Source organism: Astatotilapia calliptera, chromosome 13, assembly GCF_964374335.1.
Source record: "Astatotilapia calliptera chromosome 13, fAstCal68.1, whole genome shotgun sequence".
Classification (NCBI taxonomy): domain Eukaryota; kingdom Metazoa; phylum Chordata; class Actinopteri; order Cichliformes; family Cichlidae; genus Astatotilapia; species Astatotilapia calliptera.
The window spans coordinates 4,227,943-4,252,951 of NC_137434.1; the positions used below are offsets into that span (position 1 = coordinate 4,227,943).

The following is a 25,009-nucleotide window of genomic DNA, read 5'->3' on the forward strand; positions in this document are numbered from 1 at the left end:
TCTTACTTTGAATATACACTAATCTGGCATGAAGTTGGGGGTGTGGTGGTGTTGGGGATGGAGAGGGTTGAAGGGAAGGGGAGGTGTGGGGAGAGGTTCCTATTTCTCTCCCAGTGGGTCAGCTGCTACTCACAACTCTCCGGAGACCACCGCATCCTCACCCGAATACCTCCAAACACCCCCTCAACACACACACATTAGAGACACCAATTCCTCTGCTCTTGAATAACCTCACCGGGGGCAAGTGACGCAGACAGAACAGAGGGAGGGGAATGGGGGGGAAATGGGGCAAAATCACCCTCTGTATTCAGAGGGGAAGAGAGAGAGGGTGTGGATGTCTTTTGAAGCCTTCCTAGTTTAACCGCCACACAGCTATGGGGCTGTCGGCTTGTCGAGGATTTCTCCTGGATGTGTGTGTTAAAAGACCCTCCCATGGACAGAGAGAGAGAGAGAGTGAGAGAGAGAGAGAGAGAAAGGCAGTACTGATTAAATGCTGGAGCCGTCATGCCTGCGAGCCAGCCAGGAGATTAATATCGGCGTAACCTGTTACTTAATTCATTATGGGGATACAGGCTAATTTGATTTGATATTATTTTAATAAAGTTCTGTGATATCCAAGATTGTTTCAGGCTATCAAAATAATTTTCCAGTTATTACAGTTCGCCAGGCAGGTCCCTTTGATAGCAGTGGTTGGCCAGGCCTGTCCTGAATACATTACTACCCCCCGCTCTCTTTCTACACACACACACACACACACACACACACACACACACACACACACACACACACACACACACGTATTCAGACCGTTTTCAAAATCTCACACTAACATGCACATGCAGTCCAGTTGACTTTCTCACCCGAATCTCTTAATTTGCCGTTGCTCTGTGTTTTTCTCCTTGGTCATCCAGATAAACTGGAATGAAGAAGAACAAGAAACTTTGTTTACCTCTATTAAAGAAATATTTAAAAAAAAACTTTTGATCAAGTGTTTTTTACAGGGAGAACGAATGTGTGCATTACAGGAGAAACATAGGAACCATTTGTGGGATTGCAGAAAAATTATTAAATTATCTCATAGTGAATTTTTTAGGATGCAAAAAATGTATTTATCTTAAAATGTTACACTTTTTTTGCTTTACTTTCCTGTGTTTTGTTTTCATTTAGATTTTCATTTATGCTAACTATGTGTTTCAAAAATGCAGTGAAGTGTTTCTCTCACTCTTAACCGCGTCATTCTCACTCCTCAGGCATCAAAATAGTAACAGACCAGTAAGCCAGTAAAATCACCCTGAACTGGCCCACTAAACACTGTATGTCGGATAGACGTGCAGATCATGTCTATATTGGGCACGTCGGTCCATGACCAATGCTGGACATCTGTACGCCATCCGAACTTGGTCCACAATTTGGACGTTCAACCATGAACCAAGCTGGACGTAAATATGGCGTTCAACATTTGAAATTTGGACTGGGTGATTTTTTTGGGTCATCATGTGGACGTCTTTGACAGGTGCAGAAAATACACATGATTATTAAATGTAATATGTTTTTATTTAGAAATATCCACATTGTTGTTATCAGCATGATACATATGAATATTTACAATGTGTTTTAAAGAGCATTTGCATTATATATAGCTTGTTTTTATTTAAGAGGTTGGGATCCTGTTTTATTGTGAAGAGTTGTGTGAGAGGAAGTGAGTGTGTTTGGGATCAGAAGGACTGAGAGAAGTTGCGACGGAAAGTTATGTGCATGTATGAACTGGACTATCTGCTCGACAGCCTTTGTCGATGTGCACATTTTGCTGCAGCTGGGGTCACTTTTATTTTAGCTTAAGAGCCTGCACCATCTTAGAGATGATCTCTCTGAATTCCTTCACACATAACTGAGGACAGAAAACATGGCCTCAACCCTCAGGAAACATGGGACTACAGAGTCACAAATGTAGAAGCATTATATGAATGACATGTAAATTGAGTCTAAGTTTGACATGACTAAAAAGACGTCCACAATGATATCATTCGGACACGGAGATCCTACAGACGTCAATGCTAGAAGTATAATAGAAGTATAACAGACGTCACTCTGATGTAACTTTGCGCAGTCAGCCTGAACCTGGATCTGTCTGCAGTTTCTTCCTGTTAAAGGGTTTTTTTCCTTCCCTCTGTTGCCAAGTGCTTGCTCATAGGGGGTCATCTCATTGTTTGTGTATATAAGGTCTTTACCTTATTCCCTATATATATTTTCACTATATTTCTGTTTAAAATAGAAAATGTATCTTTCAGCAGCCAGTATTTGCATGTATCAAGTCACCGATCCGATATAATGAGAGTATCGCTGCGACACAAGCATCTGAAAGAAGGGTCGCATTTGATGCCAAAGGATAAAAACACTGTGCCTTAAACTGGCAATCATATTTTCAACAAGCGCAAGAGCAGAAGCCACTCTGTACACTTTGGGCTATAGTTAAATAGACTAGGCCTCACTGCTACACCCTCTTACTTCTTTAATGAGCCCTGGTGGCGTGAGAGAGTTATTTCCTCAAAGATATAACTGTGGCAACTCTGGTGAAGAATGTTTAGGCCACGCCTCAGAGGCCTCTTTTCAAAGAGGCAATAGCATGGGAAATTCTTACAGAGCATGTAGAAATACAGTCCAGCTTACTCTGTCTTTTGGTACATTATCAATCCATCCATTTCCTCCTGCTTATTCTTATCAGGGTTGCAGGGGACTGGAGCCTATTCCAACCACCATAGGGCAAAAGGTGCACCCTAAACAGTGTCAGGAAAATAACTTTACAATGGTCCCATTTTAAAAATCATAAATAAATTCAGCTTGACGAGTTTAATTTAGTCCCATTCTTTCATGTGCTCCCTTGCTCTGTGAAGACGGAAAGTACAGAAAACTCAGCACACACATACATAGATTATCTATGTGTGTAGTTCTAAGCTACCTAGTTTGTCTAAGTGACGTATGTGTGGGATTGTAAGATGAAAAGAGAGGACTGTAACCCACAAAAGTGCAGCTTACAAAGTCATCAGCTTTTACCTCTAAAAACAGGGCAGAGAAGCCCACTTACTATCAAAAAAACCCAAAGCGGTACATTGGTAGTAATGTCATCACTACCACCAGGACATGAGCTAAGATCAAGGTTGGTTTGTGTGTAAAGTTTATGTGTTTGAAGACCTGTGTTGCTCCTGGAATTATATGTTTATGAACAGTTGTGCAGTTCTGCAACATCAAACCCCTTGTCTCATATTAGTATTCATGATTTTGACCAAAATGTATCTATATTTTAAGTCTAAATAGGCTGTATGTGTGAATGATTGGCTGTCTTTCTATGTTAGCACAGCAATAGTTCGGTGGCCTTCGAGGGTATACATTATTTCATCCCATGCATTTTTTTGATGCTTACCAGGTTTGGGTCATATGGGCAGTGATCTAAGCAAAGAAACCCAGCAGAGATGCCTCTACCAGGCCACCTAATCCAACTCATGCTGGGGAACAAAAAGACAGGCAAGAAACATAATCTCTCCAGTACTTCCTGGGCCTGCCACAGGTCTCTCCCCTTCATGCCTGAAGCACCTCACCTGCGAGGCATCCAGATGCCATATTGTTTACCTGACAAATAATAGTCCTAATATTTGTTAGAATCTTTAAATGTCATAAAGGGCACACAAACTGGTGGTGGATTTGTAGCAAATAGCACGTGGCATGTGCTGCATATATGCCAGCACTGGACTGCAGATTTGGATCTAGTTGAGGTCAATCAGCCACGCTGATGCTGATGGTCGGCTCACGATAGTGCTACTAATGTCTAACATAAATTCTGCAGTGTTTTATTGATGTTAAAATACTCCACGAAGCTCCTTTAATTAAAGCTTTCTCTACCTCTCTTATACTCTGCTTCTCTTTTTCCCATCACCAATGTCATCCATTCATTATTAAAGTGCCCCTCGCCTCGTCTCTCCTGTGTTCTGCTCTATTAGAAACCCTTGTATCAGCTGCTCCGGGCTATAGAAGGACAGAGAAAAAAAAATAAAATGAAGACATGTTCAGCTCTTTGCAGGGGGCGTGTAAGTCGCCTGTCAGCCTGTAATCACTGTGTCCGCGACTCTGTATGCTAATTCATCTCTCCATACTGCTGACTAGGACATGCAATATAAATGAAGTTTGTTGGACTGCACAAGGGCTGACTTGAATAAAAGATCAGGGTCCTAAGGAGATTCGGGGCTGTTATTAGCCATGTGGAACTTCACATCCACACCACCAGAGACCTAATGTTGTAATGAAGGCCTTTTTACATGGAAATTGGCATCTTTATCCCTGTCAGAGAGGGATTAGTATTACTGTGGCTACATTGTACATTTGCAAACTGAGGGTGAAAATAGGAATCATTGCATTAAACGTGACAAATACAGACTATATTTTTTAGCTAAAATATATGTTGAATTATACCTGTAGCGTGAAGACTGGACTCCAAACTATAATCTTCATTAAGTAGTGGCTGCATCAGTAGAAGTGGCACAGAAATGGGGGGGTTTCTTTAAACCACTAGTCTTAAAGCTATGATTCCCTGTGATACTGTATTTAGCTGGTAAATATAATCATGTGCAGACAAGGCAGCACACAAGATTCATGCTAGATAGTACAACTGTCATAAAGTTTATGTCTGTATGAAACTGAAACCTGCAGTGTCTCTACACCCATCATTCTCTCTCACCCAAAGAGAATTATCACCAGGCACTACACCCCCACTTGCTGGATCACTTGACTGTCCTTAAGTGAGACGATATCACTTTCCTGAATGTTGGAGCTCTATTTCTTCAGTTTCTTCTTTATCTGTGAAAACCCTTCAGTGAATTGACAGCCTTGGAGAGCAACATGGTTGACCAGAAGAAAAGAAGAATAAGGATTATGCTGCCTCCAAGCGATTTCCAACTCTCATCAATTTCTAGCCTTCCTTTCACGTGTTTCTATTTTGCTTGAACCTGTTTTCAGAGTATAGGGATGTGGATGTCCACTAATGCCAAATAGGTTAAAAACTCTTGACTTCAACATTAGCCATTTGCTATGATTGTCCAACATGGCTTACAACCTCTCAGCCTTTTTGTGCATTTTGATGTAAGTTCTGGTGATGAACTGTGTTCTTGGTCCCCACCATGCTCCTCATTACTAAGGTGTCCACTGTCCAAGGAGCTGCACCAGAGTGGCACACTGATATACGCTTAGCCACACACATTTTTTCAGATAAGCGTTACTCTTATCTAGATGTTTGCCTCTAAATCCATGACGCTTTCCTAGCAGATGCAGCTCATTATGAATAGGGCTCTTTGATTCATCTGATTTTTTTCTCTGCTGTGCTATCCTGGTGAGCCATGGTATGGCTACTACTTCAGTTTTCCTTAATGACATTGTTATCTAATTACTGTTCTTTAAAAGTTTCTCTCATTTTAAATGGCTGGAGCTACTTGTTGTGTCAAAGGCAAAAGCTTGACTGCATACAAAATTTAAAAAGAAACTGAAAGGTGGAAAGGAAATGCAATAGTTTTCCATCTTCCAGATCCAGCACTCCTGAAGACCATGGACATTTGTTTACAATAGGATTGACTCCTCATGCTAGTGCTACCTGAATTTGCAAGAAGTAGGTCTTCCAGCCTGCAGGGAGCCTTGGCTGTCCTTGGAAAAGTTTCTTGCATTCTCAACAGGACATGTTCAATCATCTCCAGACACCCACAAGTGTCTTCTAATCATTGCCAGACTATGTCGACACCTCCTGTTGGGTTGTGGACATGGGTGGACCTGATTCACATGGCTTGGGATACAGACTCTGGGCATAGGCACTTTGTGAATAGGCCGAGCTCATCTCTGACTGTTAAGTGAAGATCATGTGTGACATCTTGAAAATACGTTTTCCGTGCCCATAAGTTCTACAGCTCCGACCATCTCATTTCTGACCAAGTCCTAATTTGCAGTGCTTCGCATTCATAGTCTCTAAGACTTGTTGTGTTAGGCTGTGGTAAAGGTAGATCATGTAAATAGTCTTCTCCAAGCATGTTTTCATTTACATCTTCAATAAGCAACTGCAACAGTTAATACTGTTAATCATGAAATTCTATTAAAAAAACTGGAAAAGTACGGGTTTAGGGGAGTGGTTTTGGAATGGTTAAAAAGCTATGTAGGGAATAGGCAACAATATGTACAAATAAATGAATATAAATCTAATTTGATGGATATAGCTTGTGGAGTACCTCAAGGTTCAGTACTGGGTCCAAAAATGTTTATTATGTACTTAAATGATATCTGCAGAGTATGGGAGATTTTAAAGTTTGTAATATTTGCAGATGACACAAATATACTGTGTGCAGGTGGGGAATTGCCACAGGTTTTGGAAATGATCACATAGGAATTAACGATATTAAAGAAGTGGTTTGATATAAATAAATTATCATTGAATCTCGATAAAACCAAATTTATGTTGTTTGGAAACCAAAAGAAAAACATCGAAGTAGAAATATGTGTTGACAATGTATATTTAGAAAGAGTAAATGAAATAAAATTTCTTGGGGTGATCATTGACCACAAGCTCTGTTGGAAGCCACACATTACTTATGTTCGGGGGAAATTGGCACGGGGCATTGCCGTCCTGGGAAAAGCAAAGCATATGTTGGATCAGAAAGCACTGCACATTTTATACTGTGCTTTACTACTGCCATATATGAGCTACTGTGTAGAGGTCTGGGGAAACACATACAAAAGTAACACACAAACAATAACTATAATACAGAAAAGGGCCATTAGATTAATAAATAATGTAGGGTACAGGGACCATACAAATGCACTCTTTGTCAAAATGCAAGCTATTAAATTCCAAGACTTGGTGAAGCTTAAAACAGCGCAAATAATGTATAAAGTCAGAAATAAATTGCTTCCCAAAGAAATCTGTAAATTGTTCATAGAAAGAGAAGGTGGGTATAACTTAAGAGGGAAATGGAATTTAAAAATACAAAGTGCTAGAACAACTTTAAGAACTATGTCAATCTCAATTGCAGGAGTTAAATTATGGAACAGTCTAACAGAAGAAATAAAAGACAGTCAAAACATAAAACAGTTTAAAGTAAAATATAAAAACCTAATTTTAAATAAGTATAAGAATGAAGAAAATGGGGTTAACCCAGGACGGTAATGTTGCTGGTAATGGTGTTGCGGTTCTTTTTTGGTTGTTTTTTTTGTTTTTTTGTTTTGTTTTGGTTTGTTGTTTTTCCATAACTTGTGTATCTGCAAATATACACATTCTGTATTTTTCATATGAAAGAAACTATACTGTGGTGGGGCTTGCTAATTTCTTGTTTTTGATTTATGTATGTTATGTTTTGTTTTACTTCATATGTTTATATGTTTCATATGTTGTTTGTTTAATTTAAGACAAAAAAAAATTAAATGAATGAGAGGTAAAACTTGAGGGGGTAGGGACAAATAAGTAAATACTTCAGCCTACTCCTTTTCAAACAAATAATGGAATGATATTTTGTAATGATTGTGAAGGCACATGTTTGAAATGTTTGAAATAAAAATGAACTGAACTGAACTGAACTGAACAGAATGATTGCTGTCTTTACTAAATGATCTATGTCTATTGCAACTCTTGCTGTGGTTGCTACAGCACTGGTGGACAACCTGCTTGATAACTTGGAGCTAGAAACCTGGAGTCAGTTGACCCAGGAGTTGGATCACCATTGAGTATCTTCTACAAACCCCTTTATGGTATAGGTCACAGAGTGTCAGACCATCACACATAGCCAATTTGGAATCACCAGTTAACCTAACGTGCATGTCTTTGGACTTGAGTACCTGGAGAGAACACATGCAGGCACAAAGAGAACATGCAAACTCCACCTAGACCAGAATGTTCAAAACAGGAAACTTCTTGTTTCTGGATTTGTGGCCTACATTGAGCCCAAAATGAATTGGTATCTGGAATAAATGAAAAGTACATGAAATCCATATAACAATGAATCATTAAACCTGATGTTATTAAACCTTTTCTAAAACCTCTTAACTATACCTCCAACAAATTTGTTGAAAAGGAAATTATTGCAGCAATGCTGCATCTGTTTAAGTCATTATTGTATCAAATAGCCTTGTTACTAAATGCGCCAAAAATGGCAGGGTTCAAAAATGGCTTCTGGTTCTTTTACTCATAATGGATGTGGCTGGGTCTTAGTACAATGACTTTCAATGTGAAAAGCGTTAATAAATTTAATATATATATATATATATATATATATATATATATATATATATATATATATATATATATATATATATATGTATAAAATTTCAGCTGGTTGGGACCGAAACGGAGCTATAAATAGAGAGGAAACACCACTTATAATCATTAGACAGCCAGAAAACAACTTGAAATGAGTACTAATGTCGTTCTGAGCATCGCAGATGTTTTAACAGGCAACTGTTACCAAATGGCCAAAACAAAGTGCAGCTTTAGTGGAGGTTAGCTCATGTATGTCCTTGGTCAAGAAAATTTACCAACCCCAGGGTATTGCACTGCCAGGAGGTGTGTTAAAGATTAAGTCAGATAAAGACAGACTTTGAGGTCAGAGCCCTCTCAGTCCTGTTAGGCCTGCTATGAAAACATACACAGCTTCTTTGTGCATTTTTTGGAAAATGTGGAAGCATTTTGCTTGACGCGGAGTTAGAGTTTCAAGGTTAAGGCCTTCAGTCCCCCACAGGGTGTGAGAAGGGCCGGTGTGGGTTCATGTGTGTGTGTATGATCTCTTCTTTTGATCAGCATTTGTCTGCATCAGATGTGTTGCATGTGTGTTTTGGTGTTTGTGTGCCTTTGCTCATCAAATATTAATAGTGTGAATCTTCATACTCTGCATAAGTAGTACAGTGTGTCTGTGCACAACACTGACGCTGACATGCATGTAAGTGTTTGCACACTGCAATGAACAAGTGTGTTTCTTTAGTGGTTCAAAAACAAAGAGCAGCATTCACCAGCAGATCACCATCCTTCAATTTTTCCCTCCTCTCCTTTTACAGTTTTTTTTTTAATTGACGTTTCATTGTAACAAGGATTCATGTAATGAGAGAGGAAGAAGGAAGCGCCTACAGAAATAAACACGCCTGTTAATATGCGCAACTGAAATCAGCTGTTGCCACTTCTTCTTCTACCTCGGTGTTCTCCTTCAAATGGCTTTTCTCTCCCTTCAGTCTGTTTTTTTCCTTTCCAAATGTAGAATCTTCAAGTCAGACTTATATACTTGAGGGTGCTATGCACTTTTTCCCATTTGTCACTTAAAATTGCCCATAAGTTTTCAATCAGTGAAGGAAAATAAGAATGGGTCTCATTTACGTGCATGGAAATGGTTGAAATCCATGAAATCTGAGTACAAACCAGTTTCAGTTTTATTACTCTGCATATATTAGTCAGTCATAATCATTCTACTGCAATCTGCATACCCCCAAGATGCCTTTTTACTACATAAAGAAATATGCTCACCTCAAGTGAAAAACCCAACAAATCAGCACAAGAACGTGAAAAAAACAGAGTGATACCAATCAGGGTCTCGGGGATTTTAAACCTTTAAAACTGTTATTGTAAGTTTTGAAGGGCTTTAAAACAAGACTGTTATCTCTCAGGCATGTTTCAAAGCAGCATTATGTGACACTCCAGGATTCAAATGCACTTGAGTATTTAAAGCTGAGATATGATCAGTATGAATGTGAATGTGTACAGTGTATGAAATATCTGAAAGTTTTTATCTTTTTTCTTTGCATTGGAGAAACCTAATGGTTAGAGAGCAGTGGTTCATAGGATTGTTACACACTGAACGCTTTGTGAAAAAATGCCACAAAATTCAAATTGTTCCTGTCATATCCGAGCTTGCTGTGTTACGTATATAGGCAATGAAAACAAAAATTTGTCTTGAAAGAAGACACTTTGGAAAAAAACATGAAGTTGACATTAAGCCTGATGTTGCTAATAAGAAAAGTGAGAAACTAAGATTCTGGGTCCATCCAATTCTCATGAGAAGTCAGAAGCAGTGAGAATTTCATGGTTTGATCCATGAGTTGAGGTTGTATTGTCACTGCTTTCATACATATTTCAGGATGTTAGAGGGGCAGTTTGAACTCTTGTTGTCAGATCTGAGGTGGTAGAGGGTTTCAGAGAGTTAGAACAGCATCTAGCTGTGTGTCTCAGGTAAGATAGTATTATTTTACTATTTCTATTATTCTCTGGATACTGGTAAGGCTCAGGCTACGTCCACACGTACATGGCATTTTGGATCACTGAAAACAGAGGTTTTTAGAAACTCCTGCCAGGGTTTTCAATTTTCAAAATGTTACACCACCGTACTGTTTGTATGAGATGAATTTCTACAATGGCGGACATAGACAATATACTGTTGCTGTTAATCCTACTATCTCCAGCTTTTACATGCTTACATATACAAACACAGTTACTGTCCCTCCATTTAGAAAGACTTCTTCAATGCACCATCTTTGCTTACTCTTTCCATCTCAGGCTTCTAGACTTCTGATTGGCCAACTAAGGTATCCTTGGCTGAGGTCTTAGTCTTAGCTAACTTAGCAATCAAACATTTTCTGGCTTGAAAGAACCAACATAGTGGGGCCCACAACACTGAAGCGTCATAATGCACAATTCAGTTCCACTGGGTGACTTCATAGTGACCACCTCAGTCTTTTATATGCATTGTGAAGTAGTTCAATATAAAAACACACACCCTAACCTCAACCTTGACCCCTAACCCTAACCTAACCGTACATTTATTTGATAGCTTTAATACGTAATTAGTTTGTATTAAAATTGTGGTGGGAAATAAGTAATCAATGAGATTGAGTTGTGAAATGCATTGCTGGTATGCTGATTCTGGGGACCTGCTTCCATCTCTATGTATGAGGAGTGTCAGTGTGATAGCAAAAAGAATACAAAGACTGTTGACCAGCAGCTTCAACCTCCCCGCGCTTTAAATGTTGTCTTTTTGCACTTGAGTTAGCTCACAGAGCTTTAAATTTTAAGACAGATAACAGCTGAACAAACGTAACAACGTTCCCAACATCTTTTTAAGATCCGCTGGAAGTGATCTAGAAACCGCCTAGGCACACAAGGTTTTGATTGGATAACACTTATACAGTCTTTGCTAGCCAAATCAGATCTTCAGATTTTAATCTGTATCTTCAACTGCTTCCCTAAAATGAAAATCGAGTTGAAGGAAAACTTTGATGCACTTAGGGTAAAGAGTTTTGGATTGGCTTTTTAAAGGCCCATTCCCTGAACTTTCTGATGACCACTTGTATAGAATAGAAACCTATTACAATGTCACTCTAATGAAATGATATTACCAAAAAAATCCCCTTTTTGCTGCGGTCCCCAGGTATTTGAGTTTCGGTTATGATTAAGAGTTTCCTAGTTTGTATTTCTGATATTGTGTATTTTGGTTCCCTTTGTTATCCCTCAAACTATGTGTGTATCCCTCCTCATGCATTTCCTGTAGGTTACTGCTTGTCAGATAATTAGCTCCTGGATTTGTTAAGTTTGTTATTTTTGCGAGCTTCGGCAGCAAAGCTGTTTTGAGTTTTACGCCTTGTCTTCTGAGTCATGCACTTAGGATCTGATTCCTGCCTGCCACACAGCAGAGACTTCGCACTTTTCTTTTGGGAACTTTGGGAACTTTGGGGAGTGGTTCAGGTTTTTTTGACTGTTTGTGAAATTACAATAAAGATGATGAAATTTGTGGTAACTGTGAAACCCTGATATTTCAGCAGATTTCAGATTAATGGAAACTAAAATGCTTAAAAGATTTGTGGTGTCTATCACCTGACAAACACAGCTAATGCCACTGGATACCAAACATGACAGAATAAAAGTGTGTTTAACTGAATTAAAAATATATGAGCTGTAGGAAAACTTATAAGAGTGGGAATCATTAACATTCTTAGCCCTTTTCTTCTTTTGCCCATCCTTGACTTTGGCTCCATCTGTAAATTTTCTCTTGGCTCCCAGCGCCCTTCCCAAGGCAACAGGGGTTGTGAGTGAAGTTTTCTCTAAAGCTGCCACTTCCATACTTCTATTAAAGTATCATCAGACATTGGCAAGTCATGCCCTCAATCAATAATTATGCAAACACATCTAATCAATATGTGAAATATAAAATAAGGACAAATGATAATGGAGATGGAGCACATCTCATTTCATCCTCCGTCAGATGAATATGTTTGAATAGCAAACATTAGAATGGCAAAGCATCAATTGGCTTTTATGTGATGGTGCCTTGCATTTTAGTTGGCACACGGTTCAATATTTGAACAGTATTTAGAGGCAGAGAGATCGAGGGAAAAAAAAGTGTTTTAACTCTAAAATTATATTGCTTGGAGTGATAGTGGTAGTAATAAAGAAGTTATTGACCAAATGATATTGATCGACAGCTCCTCGGGCAAAACAAGCCGACCTTGGTCTCCCTCTGTGCCTTGCCCTCCCTCTCCCTGCATTCCCTCTACTCTCCTCCCCCGGAATTCAATAATATATTATTTTACACGGTTTAAAGCTGGACAACAAATAGCTGCACAGCACAAGGTGAGGAAATGCTGGCAAATTTTTCATGGCTATTTGCCTGTAGGAATTTGGCAAAGGAGTGTGTAAGGGTGATTAAAATCAAGACTCCAGTCAGGGCTTGATTAGGGGTTGCCATTCAGCAGAAGGCATGGTAGAGAAAGAATGAGCGGGAGAGAACGGGAAAGAAAAAGGTTAGACAGAAGAAAGGAAAAACCAGAGGCTATGAGTTCCTTCCTCTGCTCAGCATAAATCAGATAATGACCTTGAAGTCTTTGTAGGAGAGCGGCAGCGGTAACTACATCCAAGCTCTGTCCCCTGGCTTATTGGCAAGGTCAAAGGAGGGAAACAATGGCCATTGATTTGGCCCTGAAGAGGCGGGGAGGAAAGGCCTGAGTGATTGTCACATTACATTCTTGAAAAACACTCTAACGCATTAAGGTTTTTATATAGCAACAATGCTTTCAAAATGATCATGGATCAGTCATCCAGTGTCTAGAAGTGAGTGCCACAGCTGAATACAAACCCTTTGGAAGAACGTAAAGTGAAATAAATTTTTTAAAAAGTTGGAGTAATGCAAATTACGCTGCTAAAACCTTGACAACTAAAAGTTCCTTCCTATTCTATTTTTCAGCACTTTGTATGTGAATGGGGACAGAGGCTAGCTGAAATGATTAGGAAAAACGTGACTGATCTATACATACAGAGAGCTACAATTAAAATCTGGAGTAAACTATAGAAATTAATGTGTGGAAAATCCTCTATCAGTATAATGACCTTCCACTGCTTGCCTGGTTCATTTGAAACAAAAAGCCCAGTTAGTTATCCCCACACCTTTCTCTTTCTGTTGTGAAACAAGCTTGCTTGGACTCTTTACAGTCACCAAACTACCAAGGGTAGGGATAGGATTAGGTTGTTGCTTTGGTTTAGCCACATCAATAAGCATTCATTTTTCTGAAACTAGAAAATGTTACTTTTGAAGTCAAAAGAAGACGTTTTGGTGTGTATAGAAAGTTAGACATCCATGGTTCCACTGTGTGTTTTACACATTCGCTTTAATATGTGACCACATTATCAACTTCCCTCATAATAGGAAACATATAGAATGGGGTTTTGCTTTTTGGACTTATGATTGCTGTATGTGGTATCTTTAATGCCTCATTCATATAGAAGCGAATAGACTCAGTACTTTATGTTAGCTCTAGACATTGGGTATATATAGTGCTAAAGCAAATATTCTATCCATGTTCTGATGACTACATCCCACATTGACATTCCTCCCTTTGTTAAGCACTTACACATTCTATTCATCCTGTCTCATGAAGAGAATATGAAGGTGTACTTCTTACTGGAAGTCACTATAATATTTTCTAGTGTTTGAAATATGAAAACTATTGTAGTAAGATTAGAAACACATGTGGATCTGCTACTTCAAGTAAGTAGCTGCCCAAGGACTCTTAGATAACTCTTACTGCCTGTAATTGTTGTGCATTTTGAATTATACCTTTCCTATCTCCAGGTCATTTATTTTTCTTTAAAAATCCGTTGCTGCGATTATAAAACATACAAACAAGCAGGTAGGTTTTTAATTATTTACTGGACCTCACCTATATTCAGATTTAAGAGCTCGCCTGGAGAGCAACTTGTTTTTCTGCTGCTACTTTTTTTAATCTGCTTCGCCAAGTCCTCATCATACTAGGTAGCCTTTGCTATGAGCTCAAAAGTTACTCATCATCTAATCTCATATGCTATTTGAGCATGTTTGTAACAGCGATCGTGCCTTCTTCACACACTGCAACACATACTTTAACACATGATGGGAAAAGCTGTGATCATCAGCCACCCTAAGTTGTTGCCAAGTGCTGGGACCCAACTCAATATTTTCTTAGATGGCCTGAAAAAGTCACTACATTTGTCAGCAGTGTTGGATCCCTTTTCAGGAATGAAGTCACAGAGTGGTCTGAGAGGTCTCTAAACAGTGATTCAGCTGCCAAGTTGGACATAATCATGCTTATTTAGCTGGCGCTGGCTGTCAAGCACATTCTGTGTAGGAGTGAGGTGCTTTCTTATGATGCCAGATCTTTCAGACCTATCTTGCCATTTTACGTCTCCAAATCATCTGCACACTCAGAATTGGCTATATAATAAGTACTGGAATCTCCTTTTGCTTAGGCCCTTCAGCTGGTTATTCATTTGAGAAATGTTTCCATCAATCCTCTTCATAACTGCCAGATGCAATAAAAGCACATCAGCTAGCTACATGACTAATTAAAGGAGCAACCCTTCTTTTCCCATTAGCATATGAAACTGGAGTATATAGTTTGAAATAGGTAGCTTGTTTGACTATCCCACATTAATAAGCAAAGACTACTGTATGTATACACAAGTAATGTAAATGAGTGGAAAATAATCTTTGATTTAAAGGCTTTAAAATGACAACAAAAATTAAAACCTTCCTTTTAGGTTTTACAGTGTTTAGTCGTTGTGATAGACTTTGCATACAATCGGAAAAACAACAGACTTTAGCTTATGTGATCGATGTTTGAAAATTGAGACTGTTCAATTTAACTGATAAGTTAGCTTAATATGTCATAGTTTTTAAGATTTAATTCAAGGTATAAATTGGGCATTAGATTCAAAGGGCCCATAACTACAACAAATCCTTTAAATTTGCATGTTTATCTTAGCTCCACTTTAGTATTTTCTCTTTCATAGACTCATTTCCTGCATTCTAGTAATTTTATTATGCATTTCGCATTTAAAATACAAAATATGAGTAACTGTATTCCGTTACAGTTACCGTTTAAAAAGGTGGTATTCAGAATACAGTTACTTTGTTGAAATAAATGGATTACACGGCGGTCTTTTCCTGTTTCGTATATTAGGCTGTCCCCTCTCTATTTTTGGTAATTCCACGCTGGTAGAAACCCAAAGAAAACACGCATTAAGAGGCTCTGTGTCTCAATCTCGCGGCCCATGTCACCTCTATTTGCGACCACATAATGACGTGACAAAATATTAAAAAAATTATTGTTCAAAAAACAATTCAATATGAAGGCAATAGGCAGAGTGTTACAGGCATAGCCCTAAATAATGTAGTTTCATGGGCAGTGTAGCCCAGTAAGCTATTAACACTCGACTGTACAGTGTGTTCTGTTTTCGTGCGAAACAGTAAGTTCAGTTGGAGCAGCCTTTCAACGCCTCTCTCTGTCTCTCTCTAGCAAAGTTGACCCAGACACAAAGTAAAGCTAGTTTTCAGCTACGAGCCCGACACGAACCCGACGTATTAGCCAGAGGTCCCTTTGCTACGGTTCGGAACAGCAGACCTGTTTTATATACGCGCAGAATAGTTTTCTATAGATTGCTACAAAAAGTGCAGCCTTACCTAATGTCCACCCTACTGTTACTCATTTTATATTAAGATTTTAACATCTAGTTGGTATTGGTATGGCGAGTAACCTTAATAGTAATAAATCACACAGAAATAGTACATTCATGGAGTTGTAAAAAGCATGACAATATATTAAGTAATCCAAAGTATTCAGAATACGTTACTCTCATTGAGTAACGTAACGGAATATGTTACAAAATACATTTTGGGCATGTATTCTGTAATCTGTAGTGGAATACATTTTAAAAGTAACCTTCCCAACACTGACTGTAGAAAGTTGTGCCACATGCATGGATTCACTCTCTTTTGTGAGTCAGCCTCAAGTGGCCATTCCAGGAACTGCATTTTATTCTTACTGTTCTGGCTTCATCTGTCAGGCACAGTGATTTCTGCTTGGATGCAAGAAGACAAGAAGAGATGTATCAAGAGCCACTGACTGAGTTGCATGCATAAAATTAAGTTACACTATGATGGATTTAGAGATATGTTCTGCCGCAGTGTGCTGCCTGTTCTGTGTAGTATATCTCTATGCCGTTACTGTCCTCTTTTCATGTTGCATGTTACAAGTTAGAGGTTTTTTTTCACTGCATGAGGAAAAAGGACATGTGGTGTGAGAGCCTGTGAAAAACGTCAATAGCGTGAGTCTCAGTGTGTGAGATTTGGCAGCCCTGACTTGAGCCTAACAGCCAGCTTTAACTACCTGAGTGCAATCTCTGCAGGTTGGTTTTCACATTCACTCTTCGAAACCACACTTTTTTTGTTCCTGTGATTTCCTCATGCTGTTTCCCCCTTTAAAATTACACTTCTTATTCAGAAGTCGTCAAAAATTAAGATTCCAGCCCTCCTATATGAAAGAAGTGCTTCCTGTGTTTTGGCTTTAGTGGGTGCATTTGTTCACAATAAGTAGCTCCAAACAACAGACTGACAGCTTCTTAAACCAGATGTCTCATTTACTCTTTCTACATGTGTCAACTATATCTGGAACACATGAACACGTGTACAATGCAATCCGCAATTTAATTAGCGTGACGGAGAAATTCTCCAATTTCCCCACACCAGCACATTTACTGTACCTGCATCATCTGTTGGAAAGACAAAGACAAATTAGAGCTTGACAGATACAGTGGGGGTGGGGTGGGGGTGATAGCAAAGCATACTATCACCCTCACCTCACTTATCCTGCGTGAATGCGATCGTCTTGTTCGTTTGCATGTCAGAGACACTGATGGAGAAAGAGATGGTGGTTATGCTCGGTAAAATATTAATTCTGCTTGCAGGCCAGCCGAATGAAACATCGGGCTACTTGGCCCATGAGAAAAGTGAAAAAAAAAAGAAGAGGGTTGGCGCGTGTGTGTGTGTGTGGTGAGGGGGGGTATCCATTATTGAAGTGCCAGGACGTTATCAATTCATACAAGGTCAGTACGGAAGATTTCAATTTATGCCTGTGTCAAGACAAAGATTTCACCTTGTTTGGCTCGTTCTCTCTCTCCCCTTCTTCTTCTGCCTCCTCGCCGGCTCTCCCTGTCACAGCTCTTAATGTACTCCCAACTCTGGGGCACGCTGCATGTTACATTGTCTCGGTTTTGTTCTTAACTGCATTCCAAGTTTTCCTGAGTACACGATGGCACGAGATATAACCTTAAGTCTGATAACTTAAAATGCAACCCACAAAGCCCCATGTCTCCTGCCACACACACACACACACACACACACACACACACACACACACACATACACAGAAGGACAGTTTCACACAGCGTTTGCCGTGGGAGAGCTCCTCATTTACATCAATTATGGATAGTCAACTTCCATCCTCGTGGCCCGCCACTGCATATTTCATGGCAAGGGGGGTATTTTATGAGTTAATGTGTCCAGTTGACACGCCTCTGAAAGCACTGGCCTGTCCCTTACATCGTGAGCAAGGCTAGGGAGAGCACGCAAACGCAACTCTTGTGCGCCCATGGTGTGTATTTGTGTGTGTGTGTGTGTGTGTGTGTGTGTGTGTGTGTGTGTGTGTGTGTGTGTGTGTGTGTTACCCAGTCAACCACTTCCCTTGCCACATCGTGCATCCAGAAAAATTTAGCTTGCAACCTCAGCTGCTGCAGGGAGGGAGCAGCTTCCACCGTGCCTGCACCCTTTTTGGAAGTGACTCGTGATTATTTTTTTCCTTCTTGTAAGAAGATAAAAAATTGTGAATACGTATGAAATTAGAATAGCAACAGTGACACTTTTCAATGTTTTTTTGTGGGGATAGGGCCTTTAAACACAACTGATTACGGCACTTGCTATGCTCGCTGTCCTCCCATCACGCTCACTCCTTCTCTCCATCTCCCACCTAAACCCCCACCATCCAACCCACCCACCCATCTATGATCCCCACTGCCACCACTTTCTCTCATCGCACTCTTGCCAGCCTGTTGGGGAGGTGTTACCAGCAGCTGGTGCTTTTGCATAATGTGTGAGGTGTTTATGTGTGTTTTTCATCTTTCTGTGTGTGTGTGTGTGTGTGTGTGTGTGTGTGTGTGAGACACAGAGAGGAGAACGTGGGAAAGAACGGGGGCTGTTCTCGGATGGTACAAATTGCTTTTTTGACCCCGTAATTAGTGGCAGAAGACACTCTGAAGGAGCCGGTGATGAAGCTCCCGTGGCCGGATTTCAACATGGAAGCATAAATTATCATTTATGGAGCACTAATGGCCTGTTGAGTCGTCCTCTCAGACCTCACTCTGCCACTTCGGATCTGAGCTCTTCCACGGCCATGACTGGTCATCTTTTATGCGTAATCTCCGTGGCGGGAACACTAACTATGACATGAAGAAACACGAGCTCTCCTCGTGTACCCTCTGGTTTCTCTTTCCCGTTCCTCTTCTGTCTTCTGCTGTCGTCTTTTTTCCCCATCTGTTTCCTCCCTCTCTTCTGTTTTCCCTGTCCCACTTTTCCAACTCCTTCTACGATAACCATTTATTTCTCTCTGTTCCTGCCTCTGTCTTACTCTTCTTTTCCTCTATTTTTATAGATCAATTTTTACTCCCTGTCCTCCCAAACACTCCTGTTATTTACCTTAATTACTTTCACCCCTTTCCCTTCCTGTACTTCCCTTTGTGCATTATTTCCTACTTTCTTGCAAAACACTACACCCAGCAGCTACTTTATTAGGTATGCCTTGCTTCAGAAGGTTTTGATTCTTTGTGGCATTGATTCAACAAGATGTCGGAAATATTCCTCAGAGTTTGGTCCATGTTAATATGACAAGATCACATAGATGCTGCTGATTTGTTAACTGCAGATGTGAATCTCACATAAGAAAGCACTCTGCTGGATTTAAAACTAGTGCACTGTAAAAAAAAAAATGTTGCGAAAACTTAAAAACTCAAGGCAACCCACTGCATTTACGTTTTTAGGTTCTGATGGATAACTTAGAATTTCAAGTTTAGGAGAAAAGTTGCTTCAACTAATGTTTTTGTGTTTACAAGATTAATAACTGTGCTTTTTCTTAACTCATATTTTATTGTTTTAGCAATGTAATTCCTAAAGTTTACACAAGGTATTAGTTTTAGTTTTGGCAGCATATTTCCTAAAGTTTACGCAACATTTTTTTTTTTTGTTTTGCCAATCAATTTCCTAAAGTCTAGAAAAAGTATCCTTTATAGTTTTCATGAGGTGCTCCTTGTTGTATTAATGAATGTTTATACAATGTTGATTTTCAAATAACTTTATTGTGTTCAAACACAACTGCACCACTGAGATGAGCCATTTTTAACATACTGACAACATTCAGCCAATAAAGTCCTTTTCCAAAAACAAAAAAAGTCATCCAATTTTAAAGGTGTGGTATTGTCAGTCAGAATATCAAACCTATCTTGATTGATAGTCACTAACAAACAGATTCAAAACATCAGATGGCAGGATGTGAACTCTTCTATCTGGTTTCCATACAGCAAACAAATGTGTACTTGAGTTCTTTGGGAAACTCCATGTTGAGCCCATAAAGTAGGCCAAACCGGTAGGCAAAGGCAGTGGGAAGGTCTGGCAGATCATCAAGAATAATGTCCTCTTCCAAAACAATGGCAGTGTTGACCCCTGTGGACTGCGAGTTGGGTCCCACGTAGTCCTCCAGAACAGTGAGGATGCCCACCGTAACACCTCGGGTTGCCCTCTCAACTGGATCTGTATCCTATGCAAAATTAACAACACTACATATAATATATAAGTCTCTGTAAACCAAAACTGAAGATTGAGTAGATTTGCATACTCACCAGACATGTTAAGAAGAGTTTGGTCTCGTCGTCACGAACAAATATCAGTAACCCTTCCAAACTGATGGTTCGTCAATGCTGGACTATGTTTGAGACCTAAAACAAGGAAATCAAATAAGACTCAGACTCATTTATAAACCTACCATTTTGTTTTAAAAACACATTAAGTGTTGTTGCTAAAAATACAGCCTTAAGAAATAAGATGTTAAAATTAGTTATTCCAGATAATTGCTCATGGTTTTGTCGGTTTTTTTTAAGTAATTTTGATGCACAACCAATGTAGCACACTTATGACAACATTTATAACAAAAAGTGCCATGAGTGGGATGAGAGGTGAACTGTCCGTCATGACCTGCCACCTGCCAAACACACAGCGCTGCTCGTTAGCTTATAATCCCATTCAAGAGGACACACTTTTTGAAAACTAACAATTTTTATGTCAATTTGGGAACTTCAGGTTCATGCACAAGTTTTGCAAAGTTATATGGTTAGGGATGGGTATTGATAAGATTTTAACGATTCCGATTCCATTTTCGATTCTGTTTAACGATTCGATTCTTTATCGATTCTCTTATCGATTCTTTTTTTTTTTTAAAAAAGGAGAACACTAAGGTCGATTAGCTCAGAGCTTTGTTTTATATCTTCTCTTTGAACAAGATAGAAATTTAGGAGTAACATGGCCTTACAAACCCAACAGTGAGATCTTGAGAGATCCAGCCTACGGCTCTTCAATGGGGTGTCACAGGGTCCCCAGGAAAAAAAAATTGTAAATGTAAAATAATAAAATAAATATTCTTGTGAGACATATCACATATTGACGGGGTCGGGTTATGTTAAAAAGTATAAATTGTTATACTTTGTTCATTGGTTCAAAGGTACCCCACACTTCTTTTTTTGTTTGCTTGTTTGTTCTGGTGTATTTTTCATTTGAACTGTTACTCTGCCAGAGTACTCATATTTACAAGATGGCATTGAACGCCCCATTGGTGTATCAGGAAAACTATTTTGTACGTATGTTCCTTGAAGGGGATTGAAGTCGTTCTTTTTTCCACCGCAGCGAAGGGCTAGGAGTAGGAGAGGAGCTGCTGTATGTTTTTGTTATCGAATCGATCTGATTGTGAAATAAAGCATATGCAGTGAGAAAGCAACTCCAGGAGTCATCCCTGCCTTAAAGCTGCAACATTCTTCTGTAGCAATAACAAAGTATAACATAAATTGTTCTGTGGCAATTACACAAGAATATCCAGTAATGTCCCTGCCTACAATTAAACACATTCACTTACCAAAAATCGGGGGCATCTGCTGTGGCAAATGGGTGCAAGCCTTTGACCACAAACTTAGACACTGCTCGGTGACATTAGTCTATCCTGGCCTGAAAGGAGACGCTACCGGTAGACTGCAGCGAGAACTGCCAGCGAGCGCCAGCCAGACTCTGTCTGTCTCTCTCATCATGGTCACCTACATGTACAGTAATGGCAGGTCTTGTAATAAGGCAGATTGCGCTAACATAATATGCACTGTTAGTTGATTATTTACCTGCCGCATTAACGGGAGAGGACGTGCAAACGTTAGCGCTGCTGCTGGGTTGAGAGTCACGAGTCCGGAGCGGAATTAAAAACGCGTGTCATCGCGTGTTTTGTGAGCAAATGCTTTTGCATATTCGTAGTGTTTCCTCCCTTAAATGAAATATCTACTTTGCAAGTTGCCCTGTTGTCATCGGTTCTCATAAAGTATAATCAAACTTTTGAGCGTTTGAGCCGCTTAGGCGCCATGTTTCCTGCCAGGTAAATGACGCTCCGCAACGTGGTGACGTCATTCGGGGCGACTGGAATCGATAAGGGAATCGTTTGCAAAAATGGCAAACGATTCCAAGGAATTGAAACAGTGGGAACCGGTTCTCAACAAGAACCGGTTTTCGATACCCATCCCTATATATGGTACTATTTACCTAAAAATGCAGCCAAGGCCTCAGGCGTTTTTTATATAACCATTTAAATCTATTTACAGAACAATCAGGTGTGCTGCATCAAATAAGAAGGCACACAAATTATTTGTGCCAGTCCAAAAAAATAGTTTGTGTTCAGTATAAGGCAGAGGATAACAGCACAGGCCTAAACCCTGCAGGTCTGACAACAGGAGGTGTATCAGTCCTGTTTTGCATGTGGGAACAGCGTTTACACTGGAATCTGCTTTTGATGGCTTTTTCGGAGCAAATGTGACATTCAGCAGTATAACTGACACACAATACAAAACAATAACTACACAACACACTAACTCTACCCTCCAAACACGCTAAACGTCACTAATGTTTCACATATGATAACTTGCGCTCTCTTTCTTTTGCTCTCCCGCTTTCCGTCGCGGGTGTCACTCCTAAAACTGCCCCTTCTCCTAAACAACCAAGTGCCGCATGTTGCCATATCATTTTTTTTGATTGGCTGACATGGTAAACTCTAACACCAATAGGGAAGGGGTGTTTTTTCTTTTTCTTTTTTTTTTACCCGCAAGTGGAGAGTGTTTGTTCAAAAAAATAAATAAATAAATATTGCGTGTATTTTTTATCATAACTCTGGTTTTACGTGGCCTATCGACACAATTCAAAAACTGGTGTATAGTTTGAAGTCCACACTTTCGACCCAAGACTGAGTCACTGCATCTTGTACCTGTGTCGTCTTAAATTGGTCATGTGATTTTGACATGCCGGCGCGTCCGTCGACCCCAGAGGGTTAAAGTCTGTTTGGTATGACTCTTGCAGACTGTAGTCTGCCTTGGTATTTAAAATACCCCCATATTTACTGCTCTGCTGCTTGTGCTCTGTAGCTGCTTCTCTGATCTTCCTCTCCCTTCTGTTTGTGTGTTTGGTGGAGCTCGCTGGCCATGAGGACTCCACCACCCCGTTCACACAGAAACTAAACCATATATTTTATTGGGTAAATATGATTTGAACAAATTAAATGACATGGCAGCGGGCGTCCCCGAAATTCTTTTTTTTTTTAAAAAGCGGCTGGGGGTTTGCCGCCATTGGTCGTCAGCCATGAGTGGGCTAGCCTATGGAGATTGAAAATGTGACGTCATTGCGGGGTAAAACCGCAAAGAATTCTGGGAACGCGTAACAAGTGGTACTAGCGCACGCAGGCTTTCACATGAAAACAGTCACACAGCAATAAAAAGAAACACAAAAAATGGCAAAAAGCTGTTGTATTATTAACTGCAATAGCCGGTCACATGACAGCCACGGGAAGCCGACGGGTAAAGAGATTGTTTTTTATCAGATTGAGTCGTGGAAGAGAAATTGTTCAAGCCGTGTTTCTGAAGTAACAAAGAGCCGACAGATGGCCTGGATTGCAGCCATTCGAAGACCAAATAACGTCTCAGAACACTCCAGCTCACATGTTAGTCTGCTCCAAGCATTTCCACAAAGGTAAGTCTTCTGTTGTAGTTATTATGTAATTTATCATAACATAATTGTTGATGTAGGTTACAAATAAATCTTATATTGATTTGAATTGAATTCGTTGCGCTATGCTGCTTTGTTCACTGTGGCTTTGCGGGCTAATGTTTGTTGTGTTTTGTAGGAAAACCAGCCTACAAAATGCTGGGATGCGATCCAGACTGGGCCCCCTCTCTCAACCTGGGTCATACCGAGTTTAAAGCTGCAACCACAGCGAGATTTGATCGGTTAAGAGAGAGAGCGATATCAAAACAGCCACGAAACATCACGCATATATGTGCCCAAGTGTTGTATTGAAGCAATCAAGTGATGAATAACCGTTTTCCAGTATGTTGTTTTGCAATGTTTGTTTGTTTTTTTTGTTTTTTTGCATTGTTGATTTGTTTTTTACCGAAGCAGCTAATAAAGCATATTAGCTAGACTGGGACGAAAAATCGGCCCGGGCATTTTGACTAGAGACCGGCCCACCAGCTATTCTAGGAAAAGCAATAAAGCCTTTATAATAAACTTAAACCTACACCATCCTCCCTTATTCTGGTGTATTCTAAACAGTACTTAGCAAAAATATAAAACAATCAAATCAATAATTACATATACCTAACTAATAGGGTTTCCAACTCCAAGCAAGAAAAACAAAAGCATTTCCGCTTCAAGATTCTTAATTGTCATAACAGACTTTAATTTAATGCATGTGTAAAACAAATGCAGAGAAATCAATTATTTTTCTCCAGTAATTAAATAGATTCAACGTCTTTCTTCAACAGAATTGCAGAATGCACAGATCGTACCTTCCCAAAGAAAAAAAAATACTATAACTTACTAGGGTATGTACTAGACTTAATATTTACTACATACAATAATGGATTTCTATACATTTTACATCAGATAAAAACTTTGGTTGTAAGATTCAGATAATTATTTATTAAAAGCGAGACATTTTAAATGAGAATAAGAAAGAAAAGTATTTCTTTGTGCCCACCTCTCCCTGTTAATGCCCTACCTGCCCCCCCCCCCCCCCCCTGGCAACACTTTGCTAGACCCGCCCCTGCACAGTTACCAGCTGTCAGCTACTTAGAAAAGGATCCTGGTGTTATTTGTCTCTCGGAAACAGTTCATAACTTCCCTTCAACTCATTCATGCCACCTAAAAGGTAAACCTGTTTCTCCGTCACAGCTCTGATGGTTCAGTAAGGACATCTCCTAGTTTCATCTTCATGTTTCCCTCTCAGCAGATAATCAAACCGATATCATGACCAGCAGCTTTTACAGCTGTGGCTCCAGCAAACATCAGTTGATACGAGAAAGTAATATTAA

The 25,009-nt window shown here is 39.6% G+C and overlaps 1 long non-coding RNA gene across 1 annotated transcript; it reads right to left on the bottom strand.

Moving 5' to 3' along the window:
* Positions 1-19,685: 19,685 nt before the first annotated feature.
* On the bottom strand, positions 19,686-22,191 carry LOC145419686 (uncharacterized). The gene is made up of 4 exons (XR_013901002.1): positions 21,782-22,191; positions 21,529-21,703; positions 20,246-20,341; positions 19,686-20,163 (listed from the first exon to the last, which is right to left on the bottom strand). It is a non-coding gene; the product is annotated as an uncharacterized LOC145419686 (long non-coding RNA).
* Between the last annotated feature and the right edge of the window lie 2,818 nt (positions 22,192-25,009).